We start from the raw sequence: 12,824 nt of genomic DNA, 5'->3' as shown, positions 1-12,824 counted from the left end.
GTGCTGTTCGAGCGCGTGTCCACCAGGCGGCGCCAGAGCCCCCGCAGAGCCCCTCTGCCCCTCGCCCCCGGGCCACCTCTCTGGGTTCAGGTCATGGTGGCAGATGGTCTGGGCGAAGGCCAAGGAGGTTCCCAGGGACTCGCCTTTGGGTCCGTGGTGCCTCGGAGCCTGTGGGCCCGGGGGGCTCAGCCTCAGCTCTGAGATGGGGCAGGGTTCCGGCATCCCATCTGGGGTTCGATGCCTCGTGGTCCGGTGGGTGAGCCGAGGACTGGAGCGCCCGAGGGGCCGCCTGGGGCCTGAGTGCCCTTGGCTTGCTTGGAGGCCCAACCCGGGACGCAGGCGGGCTCTGCGTCTGTCGTCTGGCGTCTGGGGGGGGGGGGGGAGGCCTCTGGTGGGGGAGGCCACGTGTCTTCGTCGAGAGGGGTGGGAGCTGGTGGGGCCGCCCGAGCCCGTGGCCGTGCTCTTCCTCCTGCCCTCAGAGCGCCGCATCCTCCTCCTGCCCTCGCCCCCCGAGCCGCTTCCTCCTCCGTGGGACCCCCGCGCCCAGGAGACTCCATCCAGGCCACGTGGGCAAGGCCTGGGAGGTCCTTCCTTACAAGCTGGGGCCCAGGCTGAAGGGCGCTGATGGATTGCGAGGCGGCTCACTGGCTCCCTGGCCTTCGCCAGCAGGGTCTCTGGGTTCTTGGAGCTGGAGGGTGTTCGGGAGGGGTGAGTGCCCTGGACGACGTGGAGAGAGTCCAGTGTCGCGCGTGGCGTGCCCTTCGGGGCGCCAAGGCGGAGAGGAGGAAGGCAATCCTCCAGACCCCAGCCCGGGGCCGGGGCCGGCGCAGACCTGGATTCCGATGTCAGAGGCAGGGAAGGGGCTGGGAGCTGCAGTGAGAGCCTCTGTCCGCCAGACGGCGCCAGCGCGCCCGCCGAGCCCCTCTGCAGCTCCCTGGCCCCGTCTCCAGCCTCCCAAGACCAAGACGATGGCAGAGGCATCCACCGACCCGCGGGGAGGTGGCCGGAGCCCTCTGCGTGGGTACACGGAGCCTCTGAGCCCGCGGGGCCCTTTGCCCCACGGCAGGGAGGGGACGTCGTTCCGCCACCCCAGGTGGAAGGCTCTTCCTGCCTGGTCGAGCGAGGTGCCCCGTGCTTGGAGTTGGACCGCTGACGGAGGGCGGAGGGTTCTTGGCTTGGTTGCAGAGCCCCCTCTGGCCCAGAGACGGCTGGATTGCCTCTTGGGCGCGCTGCTTTCTCAAACCGGCCTGGCAGGGGGAGGCTTCTGGAAGGCAGGGCTTCTGCGGGGCGGGGGGGCGGAGGGGCGGGGGTAGGGCGTGCGTCCAAGCGGTGTGATCTGGGGTGGGGGGTGGGGGCAGGCTGTGTTCCTTGCGGGGCTCTTTCTCTTCGGAGCCTCCTCCTTCCCCCCTTCTTCCCTCAGGCCCTGAGCCTAGGGACACCCTGTGCGGGCCCCGTTTGAGAAGGAACTTCGGAAAACCCGGAGGTGGGGGGGGGGGTGCTGGGGTGGTGGAATAAGGGCTGCAGGGTCCGGTGATGGCAAGCAGGTGCTGATGGTCTGGGGATCAAGGCAGCGGAGTCAAAGCCAAAGCCAAAGCCGGCTTTGGGGGCTGAAAGCAGGGTGTGGCTTGAGATCAGGCAGTGGCGGGGTGGTGCTGGCGGCCGCAAGTGCCCTGAACAGCTCTGAGGTGGTCGTAGCCCCGGCCTGGAGGGCGTGTCCGTGGGAGAGGATGAACCACTTCCTGATGCTGGCCCGTGCCCCAGGCTGGCGCAGCTGGGGGAAGCGAGAGGAAGGGCAGAGCGTGGCTCTTGGAGGGCATGTGGGCCAGCGGGCGCCAGAGCCCCCGCAGAGCTCCTCTGCAGCTGCCTAGCTGCCCCTTCAGCTCCAAGGTAAGGGGGAGCGATGGGTCGGGGGCGCCCTACGAGGCTGCCCAGGGTTTGGGCTTGGGGACAGGGCCCCTGTGGCCCCGTTGGCGATGTGCCCTCCCCTCCCAGAGAGGACCTAGTTCTGCCATCCCCTCGATGGTGCCCGCAGCAGCACAGCCAGGGGCCCAATAGGCAGGCGGTTTGGCCGGCGGTCTGGGTCCTGGTGCCCTTGGCGTGTTTGCAGGCACAGTTCGGGACCCAGGAACGCCTGGCTTGCGTCTGGGCGTGCAGCCTGCTCGAAGCAGGCTGGCGTGGATTTTCGCTCCCGGCAAGGCGGGCTTCTGGAAAGCTGAGCTTGTAATCTTGAATGCCCTCTGCCAAGCAGGCCCCTGCTGATAGCCTTTCTCTCCCAATACCTCCCCAACCTTTTTCACCCCTCGCGCCCATACCCTTTCCTGCTTTCCAGCCCTTCCCTGGAAACGGAGCCTCTGTCCACCCATCTGGATCCCGGTTGGTCCTTTCTTTCTAGCGCGGTCCCAGGGTTGAAGGACGCTCACCGCTCCCCTGTCTTTGCACATGACTTCCCAATCGGGCAGACGAGGTGAGAGAGGGGGCTGGGTGTCGGGTGAGTTGAGTGCCCTGGCAGAATGGGAGCGCCTCCTCGCCCTGCCCATAGATAGGGCCTTGCCGTGGGCTGAGAGGGAGAGGAGGAAGGACCGAGTGCCGGCTCCTGCCCAAGTTGGCGGCAGAGCAGGGATCTGCTCTGGGGAGGCAGAAGCAGGGCTGTGTGTTCTTTTCGACCTGATGGCTGCCAGACAGAGCCAGGCAACCAGGAGAGCCGCTGGGCAGCCCCCTGGCTGCGCCTTCGGGCTCAGCGATGGGCTTGGGGAGGGGTTGCTGGCACCCCAAGGGGGTGCCCAGGACGTTGCCTTTGGACCCGTGGTGCCTGTGGTGCTTTGGCCCCGTTTGCCTCACCTGAGCGACGGGGGAAAGCGTTCTGCCGTGGCTTCGGGGGTTCAGAGCCTGCCCGGTCGGGTGGCCCCGGGGCTGGTGAGTTGGGCAGGCTGTCCGGGGTGGGAGCGCCCTTCGATGCTTCGGAGGCACAGCTCCGGACCCAGGCGAGGGGGTTGGCTTCCCAACGCTGGGCTTCTGGTTTGGAGGGCAGCGGGTCCCCTCGGTGGCTCTCGGGAGCTGGGCTGTGCTCGCCCCCGTGCCCTTGCTCTCTCCAGGGCTCCACAGCCGTGTCTTCCCTCCCGCCTGAGCCTCGCCCTCCTCTGCGCGGGACGCAGGGTCCGAGGAGCCTCCCCCGGTGCGGCTGACCTGCGTTCCGTCTGGGTGGTCGCTGCGTTTGGGCTGGGTCCCCGGGCTGAGGGGTGCTGGTGGATTCCGCGCCTGCTGTCTCGACCCCAAGAGCAGGCTCTTGGCCTTCAGGGAGTTGGAGGGTGCCGTGGAGACAGTCCTGCCAACCCCTGTCGTGCATCTCCTCGGTGCACGCAGGTGGAGAGGAGGAAGGACCTCTCTCCCCGACCGCTGCTGCCTCGGGCCAGCGCAGACCCCGGGGTGCGGCTGGGAGAGGCAGGCCAAGGGCCAGGCGCGTTGCAGTTGGAGCCTGTGTCCGCCAGACGGCGCCAGAGCACGAGCAGAGCCCCCTGCGCACGCAGCTGCCCGGGGCGTCCTCTGGCTCAGGCACCGGCTCGGAGATGGGTGGGGGGACGCCCAAGGAGGTTCCCAGGCCCTTGCCCTCGAGGCATGGTCCCTCGGACCCCATGGCCCGATGCGCCTCGACTCAGAGGGGAGGCGGGGTTCTGCCATCCCAAGCGGCATTCCGTTGGATGGGGTCGGGTGGCCCGAAGATGGGAGGGGGTGGCAGGCTGGCTGCGTTCTGAGGGCGTGTCCTTGGCTCGGTGGGCAGCCGACCTCTTGAGCCAGCAGCAGCAGGCTTGCCCCTGGGACGTGCAGGTGTGGAGACTCAGCCCGGCGTGGTGCTTGGCTTCTGGAAGGGGGGCTTCTGGGGGTGAATGTGGTACGTCGGCGTGGTGGTGTTTTGGGGGGCGGACCTAGCCTGACCCTGTGGTCTTTCTCTCCAGAGGTCTCCTCGCCCTCGTCCTTCCCTCTCCACCTGCCCCGTTTCCCTCTCTGCGGGACACGACTTCAGGGGGTGGGGGAGGAAGAAAGAAAAACCAAACCCTGCTTTACCCGAGGGAAGGGGAGGCTCCGCGAAGGGGTTGCCCGTAGTCTCCCGCTGAGTCCCAGGGGGGCCGGGCTGCCCTCACGACCTCACGAATGGGGTGGCTGCTGTCCGGGGGTGTGTGGGGTGAGGTTCCTGGCCGACAACGAGAGGGTCCCTGCCCCGCCCGTCGTGGATGTCCTGCTGCTGCGAGGGGGAGGAGGAAGACCCTCCTGCTGGCAAGGGCCCCGGGCCAGGGCAGAGCAGGCACCCCTGGTGGGAAGCAGAGGAAGGGCCGAGACGTGCTGTTCGAGCGCGTGTCCACCAGGCGGCGCCAGAGCCCCCGCAGAGCCCCTCTGCCCCTCGCTCCCGGGCCACCTCTCTGGGTTCAGGTCATGGTGGCAGTTGGTCTGGGCGAAGGCCAAGGAGGTTCCCAGGGACTCGCCTTTGGGTCCGTGGTGCCTCGGAGCCTGTGGGCCCGGGGGGCTCAGCCTCAGCTCTGAGATGGGGCAGGGTTCCGGCATCCCATCTGGGGTTCGATGCCTCGTGGTCCGGTGGGTGAGCCGAGGACTGGAGCGCCCGAGGGGCCGCCTGGGGCCTGAGTGCCCTTGGCTTGCTTGGAGGCCCAACCCGGGACGCAGGCGGGCTCTGCGTCTGGCGTCTGGCGTCTGGGGGGGGGGGGAGGCCTCTGGTGGGGGAGGCCACGTGTCTTCGTCGAGAGGGGTGGGAGCTGGTGGGGCCGCCCGAGCCCGTGGCCGTGCTCTTCCTCTCGGGAGAGCGCCGCATCCTCCTCCTGCCCTCGCCCCCCGAGCCGCTTCCTCCTCCGTGGGACCCCCGCGCCCAGGAGACTCCCTCCATCCAGGCCACGTGGGCAAGGCCTGGGAGGGCCTTCCTTCCAAGCTGGGGCCCAGGCTGAAGGGCGCTGATGGATTGCGAGGCGGCTCACTGGCTCCCTGGCCTTCGCCAGCAGGGTCTCTGGGTTCTTGGAGCTGGAGGGTGTTCGGGAGGGGTGAGTGCCCTGGACGACGTGGAGAGAGTCCAGTGTCGCGCGTGGCGTGCCCTTCGGGGCGCCAAGGCGGAGAGGAGGAAGGCAATCCTCCAGACCCCAGCCCGGGGCCGGGGCCGGCGCAGACCTGGATTCCGATGTCAGAGGCAGGGAAGGGGCTGGGAGCTGCAGTGAGAGCCTCTGTCCGCCAGACGGCGCCAGCGCGCCCGCCGAGCCCCTCTGCAGCTCCCTGGCCCCGTCTCCAGCCTCCCAAGACCAAGACGATGGCAGAGGCATCCACCGACCCGCGGGGAGGTGGCCGGAGCCCTCTGCGTGGGTACACGGAGCCTCTGAGCCCGCGGGGCCCTTTGCCCCACGGCAGGGAGGGGACGTCGTTCCGCCACCCCAGGTGGAAGGCTCTTCCTGCCTGGTCGAGCGAGGTGCCCCGTGCTTGGAGTTGGACCGCTGACGGAGGGCGGAGGGTTCTTGGCTTGGTTGCAGAGCCCCCTCTGGCCCAGAGACGGCTGGATTGCCTCTTGGGCGCGCTGCTTTCTCAAACCGGCCTGGCAGGGGGAGGCTTCTGGAAGGCAGGGCTTCTGCGGGGCGGGGGGGCGGAGGGGCGGGGGTAGGGCGTGCGTCCAAGCGGTGTGATCTGGGGTGGGGGGTGGGGGCAGGCTGTGTTCCTTGCGGGGCTCTTTCTCTTCGGAGCCTCCTCCTTCCCCCCTTCTTCCCTCAGGCCCTGAGCCTAGGGACACCCTGTGCGGGCCCCGTTTGAGAAGGAACTTCGGAAAACCCGGAGGTGGGGGGGGGGGTGCTGGGGTGGTGGAATAAGGGCTGCAGGGTCCGGTGATGGCAAGCAGGTGCTGATGGTCTGGGGATCAAGGCAGCGGAGTCAAAGCCAAAGCCAAAGCCGGCTTTGGGGGCTGAAAGCAGGGTGTGGCTTGAGATCAGGCAGTGGCGGGGTGGTGCTGGCGGCCGCAAGTGCCCTGAACAGCTCTGAGGTGGTCGTAGCCCCGGCCTGGAGGGCGTGTCCGTGGGAGAGGATGAACCACTTCCTGATGCTGGCCCGTGCCCCAGGCTGGCGCAGCTGGGGGAAGCGAGAGGAAGGGCAGAGCGTGGCTCTTGGAGGGCATGTGGGCCAGCGGGCGCCAGAGCCCCCGCAGAGCTCCTCTGCAGCTGCCTAGCTGCCCCTTCAGCTCCAAGGTAAGGGGGAGCGATGGGTCGGGGGCGCCCTACGAGGCTGCCCAGGGTTTGGGCTTGGGGACAGGGCCCCTGTGGCCCCGTTGGCGATGTGCCCTCCCCTCCCAGAGAGGACCTAGTTCTGCCATCCCCTCGATGGTGCCCGCAGCAGCACAGCCAGGGGCCCAATAGGCAGGCGGTTTGGCCGGCGGTCTGGGTCCTGGTGCCCTTGGCGTGTTTGCAGGCACAGTTCGGGACCCAGGAACGCCTGGCTTGCGTCTGGGCGTGCAGCCTGCTCGAAGCAGGCTGGCGTGGATTTTCGCTCCCGGCAAGGCGGGCTTCTGGAAAGCTGAGCTTGTAATCTTGAATGCCCTCTGCCAAGCAGGCCCCTGCTGATAGCCTTTCTCTCCCAATACCTCCCCAACCTTTTTCACCCCTCGCGCCCATACCCTTTCCTGCTTTCCAGCCCTTCCCTGGAAACGGAGCCTCTGTCCACCCATCTGGATCCCGGTTGGTCCTTTCTTTCTAGCGCGGTCCCAGGGTTGAAGGACGCTCACCGCTCCCCTGTCTTTGCACATGACTTCCCAATCGGGCAGACGAGGTGAGAGAGGGGGCTGGGTGTCGGGTGAGTTGAGTGCCCTGGCAGAATGGGAGCGCCTCCTCGCCCTGCCCATAGATAGGGCCTTGCCGTGGGCTGAGAGGGAGAGGAGGAAGGACCGAGTGCCGGCTCCTGCCCAAGTTGGCGGCAGAGCAGGGATCTGCTCTGGGGAGGCAGAAGCAGGGCTGTGTGTTCTTTTCGACCTGATGGCTGCCAGACAGAGCCAGGCAACCAGGAGAGCCGCTGGGCAGCCCCCTGGCTGCGCCTTCGGGCTCAGCGATGGGCTTGGGGAGGGGTTGCTGGCACCCCAAGGGGGTGCCCAGGACGTTGCCTTTGGACCCGTGGTGCCTGTGGTGCTTTGGCCCCGTTTGCCTCACCTGAGCGACGGGGGAAAGCGTTCTGCCGTGGCTTCGGGGGTTCAGAGCCTGCCCGGTCGGGTGGCCCCGGGGCTGGTGAGTTGGGCAGGCTGTCCGGGGTGGGAGCGCCCTTCGATGCTTCGGAGGCACAGCTCCGGACCCAGGCGAGGGGGTTGGCTTCCCAACGCTGGGCTTCTGGTTTGGAGGGCAGCGGGTCCCCTCGGTGGCTCTCGGGAGCTGGGCTGTGCTCGCCCCCGTGCCCTTGCTCTCTCCAGGGCTCCACAGCCGTGTCTTCCCTCCCGCCTGAGCCTCGCCCTCCTCTGCGCGGGACGCAGGGTCCGAGGAGCCTCCCCCGGTGCGGCTGACCTGCGTTCCGTCTGGGTGGTCGCTGCGTTTGGGCTGGGTCCCCGGGCTGAGGGGTGCTGGTGGATTCCGCGCCTGCTGTCTCGACCCCAAGAGCAGGCTCTTGGCCTTCAGGGAGTTGGAGGGTGCCGTGGAGACAGTCCTGCCAACCCCTGTCGTGCATCTCCTCGGTGCACGCAGGTGGAGAGGAGGAAGGACCTCTCTCCCCGACCGCTGCTGCCTCGGGCCAGCGCAGACCCCGGGGTGCGGCTGGGAGAGGCAGGCCAAGGGCCAGGCGCGTTGCAGTTGGAGCCTGTGTCCGCCAGACGGCGCCAGAGCACGAGCAGAGCCCCCTGCGCACGCAGCTGCCCGGGGCGTCCTCTGGCTCAGGCACCGGCTCGGAGATGGGTGGGGGGACGCCCAAGGAGGTTCCCAGGCCCTTGCCCTCGAGGCATGGTCCCTCGGACCCCATGGCCCGATGCGCCTCGACTCAGAGGGGAGGCGGGGTTCTGCCATCCCAAGCGGCATTCCGTTGGATGGGGTCGGGTGGCCCGAAGATGGGAGGGGGTGGCAGGCTGGCTGCGTTCTGAGGGCGTGTCCTTGGCTCGGTGGGCAGCCGACCTCTCGAGCCAGCAGCAGCAGGCTTGCCCCTGGGACGTGCAGGTGTGGAGACTCAGCCCGGCGTGGTGCTTGGCTTCTGGAAGGGGGGCTTCTGGGGGTGAATGTGGTACGTCGGCGTGGTGGTGTTTTGGGGGGCGGACCTAGCCTGACCCTGTGGTCTTTCTCTCCAGAGGTCTCCTCGCCCTCGTCCTTCCCTCTCCACCTGCCCCGTTTCCCTCTCTGCGGGACACGACTTCAGGGGGTGGGGGAGGAAGAAAGAAAAACCAAACCCTGCTTTACCCGAGGGAAGGGGAGGCTCCGCGAAGGGGTTGCCCGTAGTCTCCCGCTGAGTCCCAGGGGGGCCGGGCTGCCCTCACGACCTCACGAATGGGGTGGCTGCTGTCCGGGGGTGTGTGGGGTGAGGTTCCTGGCCGACAACGAGAGGGTCCCTGCCCCGCCCGTCGTGGATGTCCTGCTGCTGCGAGGGGGAGGAGGAAGACCCTCCTGCTGGCAAGGGCCCCGGGCCAGGGCAGAGCAGGCACCCCTGGTGGGAAGCAGAGGAAGGGCCGAGACGTGCTGTTCGAGCGCGTGTCCACCAGGCGGCGCCAGAGCCCCCGCAGAGCCCCTCTGCCCCTCGCTCCCGGGCCACCTCTCTGGGTTCAGGTCATGGTGGCAGTTGGTCTGGGCGAAGGCCAAGGAGGTTCCCAGGGACTCGCCTTTGGGTCCGTGGTGCCTCGGAGCCTGTGGGCCCGGGTGGCTCAGCCTCAGCTCTGAGATGGGGCAGGGTTCCGGCATCCCATCTGGGGTTCGATGCCTCGTGGTCCGGTGGGTGAGCCGAGGACTGGAGCGCCCGAGGGGCCGCCTGGGGCCTGAGTGCCCTTGGCTTGCTTGGAGGCCCAACCCGGGACGCAGGCGGGCTCTGCGTCTGGCGTCTGGCGTCTGGGGGGGGGGGGGGAGGCCTCTGGTGGGGGAGGCCACGTGTCTTCGTCGAGAGGGGTGGGAGCTGGTGGGGCCGCCCGAGCCCGTGGCCGTGCTCTTCCTCTCGGGAGAGCGCAGCATCCTCCTCCTGCCCTCGCCCCCCGAGCCGCTTCCTCCTCCGTGGGACCCCCGCGCCCAGGAGACTCCCTCCATCCAGGCCACGTGGGCAAGGCCTGGGAGGGCCTTCCTTCCAAGCTGGGGCCCAGGCTGAAGGGCGCTGATGGATTGCGAGGCGGCTCACTGGCTCCCTGGCCTTCGCCAGCAGGGTCTCTGGGTTCTTGGAGCTGGAGGGTGTTCGGGAGGGGTGAGTGCCCTGGACGACGTGGAGAGAGTCCAGTGTCGCGCGTGGCGTGCCCTTCGGGGCGCCAAGGCGGAGAGGAGGAAGGCAATCCTCCAGACCCCAGCCCGGGGCCGGGGCCGGCGCAGACCTGGATTCCGATGTCAGAGGCAGGGAAGGGGCTGGGAGCTGCAGTGAGAGCCTCTGTCCGCCAGACGGCGCCAGCGCGCCCGCCGAGCCCCTCTGCAGCTCCCTGGCCCCGTCTCCAGCCTCCCAAGACCAAGACGATGGCAGAGGCATCCACCGACCCGCGGGGAGGTGGCCGGAGCCCTCTGCGTGGGTACACGGAGCCTCTGAGCCCGCGGGGCCCTTTGCCCCACGGCAGGGAGGGGACGTCGTTCCGCCACCCCAGGTGGAAGGCTCTTCCTGCCTGGTCGAGCGAGGTGCCCCGTGCTTGGAGTTGGACCGCTGACGGAGGGCGGAGGGTTCTTGGCTTGGTTGCAGAGCCCCCTCTGGCCCAGAGACGGCTGGATTGCCTCTTGGGCGCGCTGCTTTCTCAAACCGGCCTGGCAGGGGGAGGCTTCTGGAAGGCAGGGCTTCTGCGGGGCGGGGGGGCGGAGGGGCGGGGGTAGGGCGTGCGTCCAAGCGGTGTGATCTGGGGTGGGGGGTGGGGGCAGGCTGTGTTCCTTGCGGGGCTCTTTCTCTTCGGAGCCTCCTCCTTCCCCCCTTCTTCCCTCAGGCCCTGAGCCTAGGGACACCCTGTGCGGGCCCCGTTTGAGAAGGAACTTCGGAAAACCCGGAGGTGGGGGGGGGGGTGCTGGGGTGGTGGAATAAGGGCTGCAGGGTCCGGTGATGGCAAGCAGGTGCTGATGGTCTGGGGATCAAGGCAGCGGAGTCAAAGCCAAAGCCAAAGCCGGCTTTGGGGGCTGAAAGCAGGGTGTGGCTTGAGATCAGGCAGTGGCGGGGTGGTGCTGGCGGCCGCAAGTGCCCTGAACAGCTCTGAGGTGGTCGTAGCCCCGGCCTGGAGGGCGTGTCCGTGGGAGAGGATGAACCACTTCCTGATGCTGGCCCGTGCCCCAGGCTGGCGCAGCTGGGGGAAGCGAGAGGAAGGGCAGAGCGTGGCTCTTGGAGGGCATGTGGGCCAGCGGGCGCCAGAGCCCCCGCAGAGCTCCTCTGCAGCTGCCTAGCTGCCCCTTCAGCTCCAAGGTAAGGGGGAGCGATGGGTCGGGGGCGCCCTACGAGGCTGCCCAGGGTTTGGGCTTGGGGACAGGGCCCCTGTGGCCCCGTTGGCGATGTGCCCTCCCCTCCCAGAGAGGACCTAGTTCTGCCATCCCCTCGATGGTGCCCGCAGCAGCACAGCCAGGGGCCCAATAGGCAGGCGGTTTGGCCGGCGGTCTGGGTCCTGGTGCCCTTGGCGTGTTTGCAGGCACAGTTCGGGACCCAGGAACGCCTGGCTTGCGTCTGGGCGTGCAGCCTGCTCGAAGCAGGCTGGCGTGGATTTTCGCTCCCGGCAAGGCGGGCTTCTGGAAAGCTGAGCTTGTAATCTTGAATGCCCTCTGCCAAGCAGGCCCCTGCTGATAGCCTTTCTCTCCCAATACCTCCCCAACCTTTTTCACCCCTCGCGCCCATACCCTTTCCTGCTTTCCAGCCCTTCCCTGGAAACGGAGCCTCTGTCCACCCATCTGGATCCCGGTTGGTCCTTTCTTTCTAGCGCGGTCCCAGGGTTGAAGGACGCTCACCGCTCCCCTGTCTTTGCACATGACTTCCCAATCGGGCAGACGAGGTGAGAGAGGGGGCTGGGTGTCGGGTGAGTTGAGTGCCCTGGCAGAATGGGAGCGCCTCCTCGCCCTGCCCATAGATAGGGCCTTGCCGTGGGCTGAGAGGGAGAGGAGGAAGGACCGAGTGCCGGCTCCTGCCCAAGTTGGCGGCAGAGCAGGGATCTGCTCTGGGGAGGCAGAAGCAGGGCTGTGTGTTCTTTTCGACCTGATGGCTGCCAGACAGAGCCAGGCAACCAGGAGAGCCGCTGGGCAGCCCCCTGGCTGCGCCTTCGGGCTCAGCGATGGGCTTGGGGAGGGGTTGCTGGCACCCCAAGGGGGTGCCCAGGACGTTGCCTTTGGACCCGTGGTGCCTGTGGTGCTTTGGCCCCGTTTGCCTCACCTGAGCGACGGGGGAAAGCGTTCTGCCGTGGCTTCGGGGGTTCAGAGCCTGCCCGGTCGGGTGGCCCCGGGGCTGGTGAGTTGGGCAGGCTGTCCGGGGTGGGAGCGCCCTTCGATGCTTCGGAGGCACAGCTCCGGACCCAGGCGAGGGGGTTGGCTTCCCAACGCTGGGCTTCTGGTTTGGAGGGCAGCGGGTCCCCTCGGTGGCTCTCGGGAGCTGGGCTGTGCTCGCCCCCGTGCCCTTGCTCTCTCCAGGGCTCCACAGCCGTGTCTTCCCTCCCGCCTGAGCCTCGCCCTCCTCTGCGCGGGACGCAGGGTCCGAGGAGCCTCCCCCGGTGCGGCTGACCTGCGTTCCGTCTGGGTGGTCGCTGCGTTTGGGCTGGGTCCCCGGGCTGAGGGGTGCTGGTGGATTCCGCGCCTGCTGTCTCGACCCCAAGAGCAGGCTCTTGGCCTTCAGGGAGTTGGAGGGTGCCGTGGAGACAGTCCTGCCAACCCCTGTCGTGCATCTCCTCGGTGCACGCAGGTGGAGAGGAGGAAGGACCTCTCTCCCCGACCGCTGCTGCCTCGGGCCAGCGCAGACCCCGGGGTGCGGCTGGGAGAGGCAGGCCAAGGGCCAGGCGCGTTGCAGTTGGAGCCTGTGTCCGCCAGACGGCGCCAGAGCACGAGCAGAGCCCCCTGCGCACGCAGCTGCCCGGGGCGTCCTCTGGCTCAGGCACCGGCTCGGAGATGGGTGGGGGGACGCCCAAGGAGGTTCCCAGGCCCTTGCCCTCGAGGCATGGTCCCTCGGACCCCATGGCCCGATGCGCCTCGACTCAGAGGGGAGGCGGGGTTCTGCCATCCCAAGCGGCATTCCGTTGGATGGGGTCGGGTGGCCCGAAGATGGGAGGGGGTGGCAGGCTGGCTGCGTTCTGAGGGCGTGTCCTTGGCTCGGTGGGCAGCCGACCTCTCGAGCCAGCAGCAGCAGGCTTGCCCCTGGGACGTGCAGGTGTGGAGACTCAGCCCGGCGTGGTGCTTGGCTTCTGGAAGGGGGGCTTCTGGGGGTGAATGTGGTACGTCGGCGTGGTGGTGTTTTGGGGGGCGGACCTAGCCTGACCCTGTGGTCTTTCTCTCCAGAGGTCTCCTCGCCCTCGTCCTTCCCTCTCCACCTGCCCCGTTTCCCTCTCTGCGGGACACGACTTCAGGGGGTGGGGGAGGAAGAAAGAAAAACCAAACCCTGCTTTACCCGAGGGAAGGGGAGGCTCCGCGAAGGGGTTGCCCGTAGTCTCCCGCTGAGTCCCAGGGGGGCCGGGCTGCCCTCACGACCTCACGAATGGGGTGGCTGCT

This window comes from Sus scrofa, chromosome 3 (genome assembly GCF_054392235.1).
Source record: "Sus scrofa isolate SSC_HxYL_T2T_F1_AM1 chromosome 3, Sscrofa_HxYL_maternal_Yorkshire_Landrace_v2.0, whole genome shotgun sequence".
NCBI classification, from domain to species: domain Eukaryota; kingdom Metazoa; phylum Chordata; class Mammalia; order Artiodactyla; family Suidae; genus Sus; species Sus scrofa.
Note: the sequence above shows the minus strand (reverse complement) of the source record.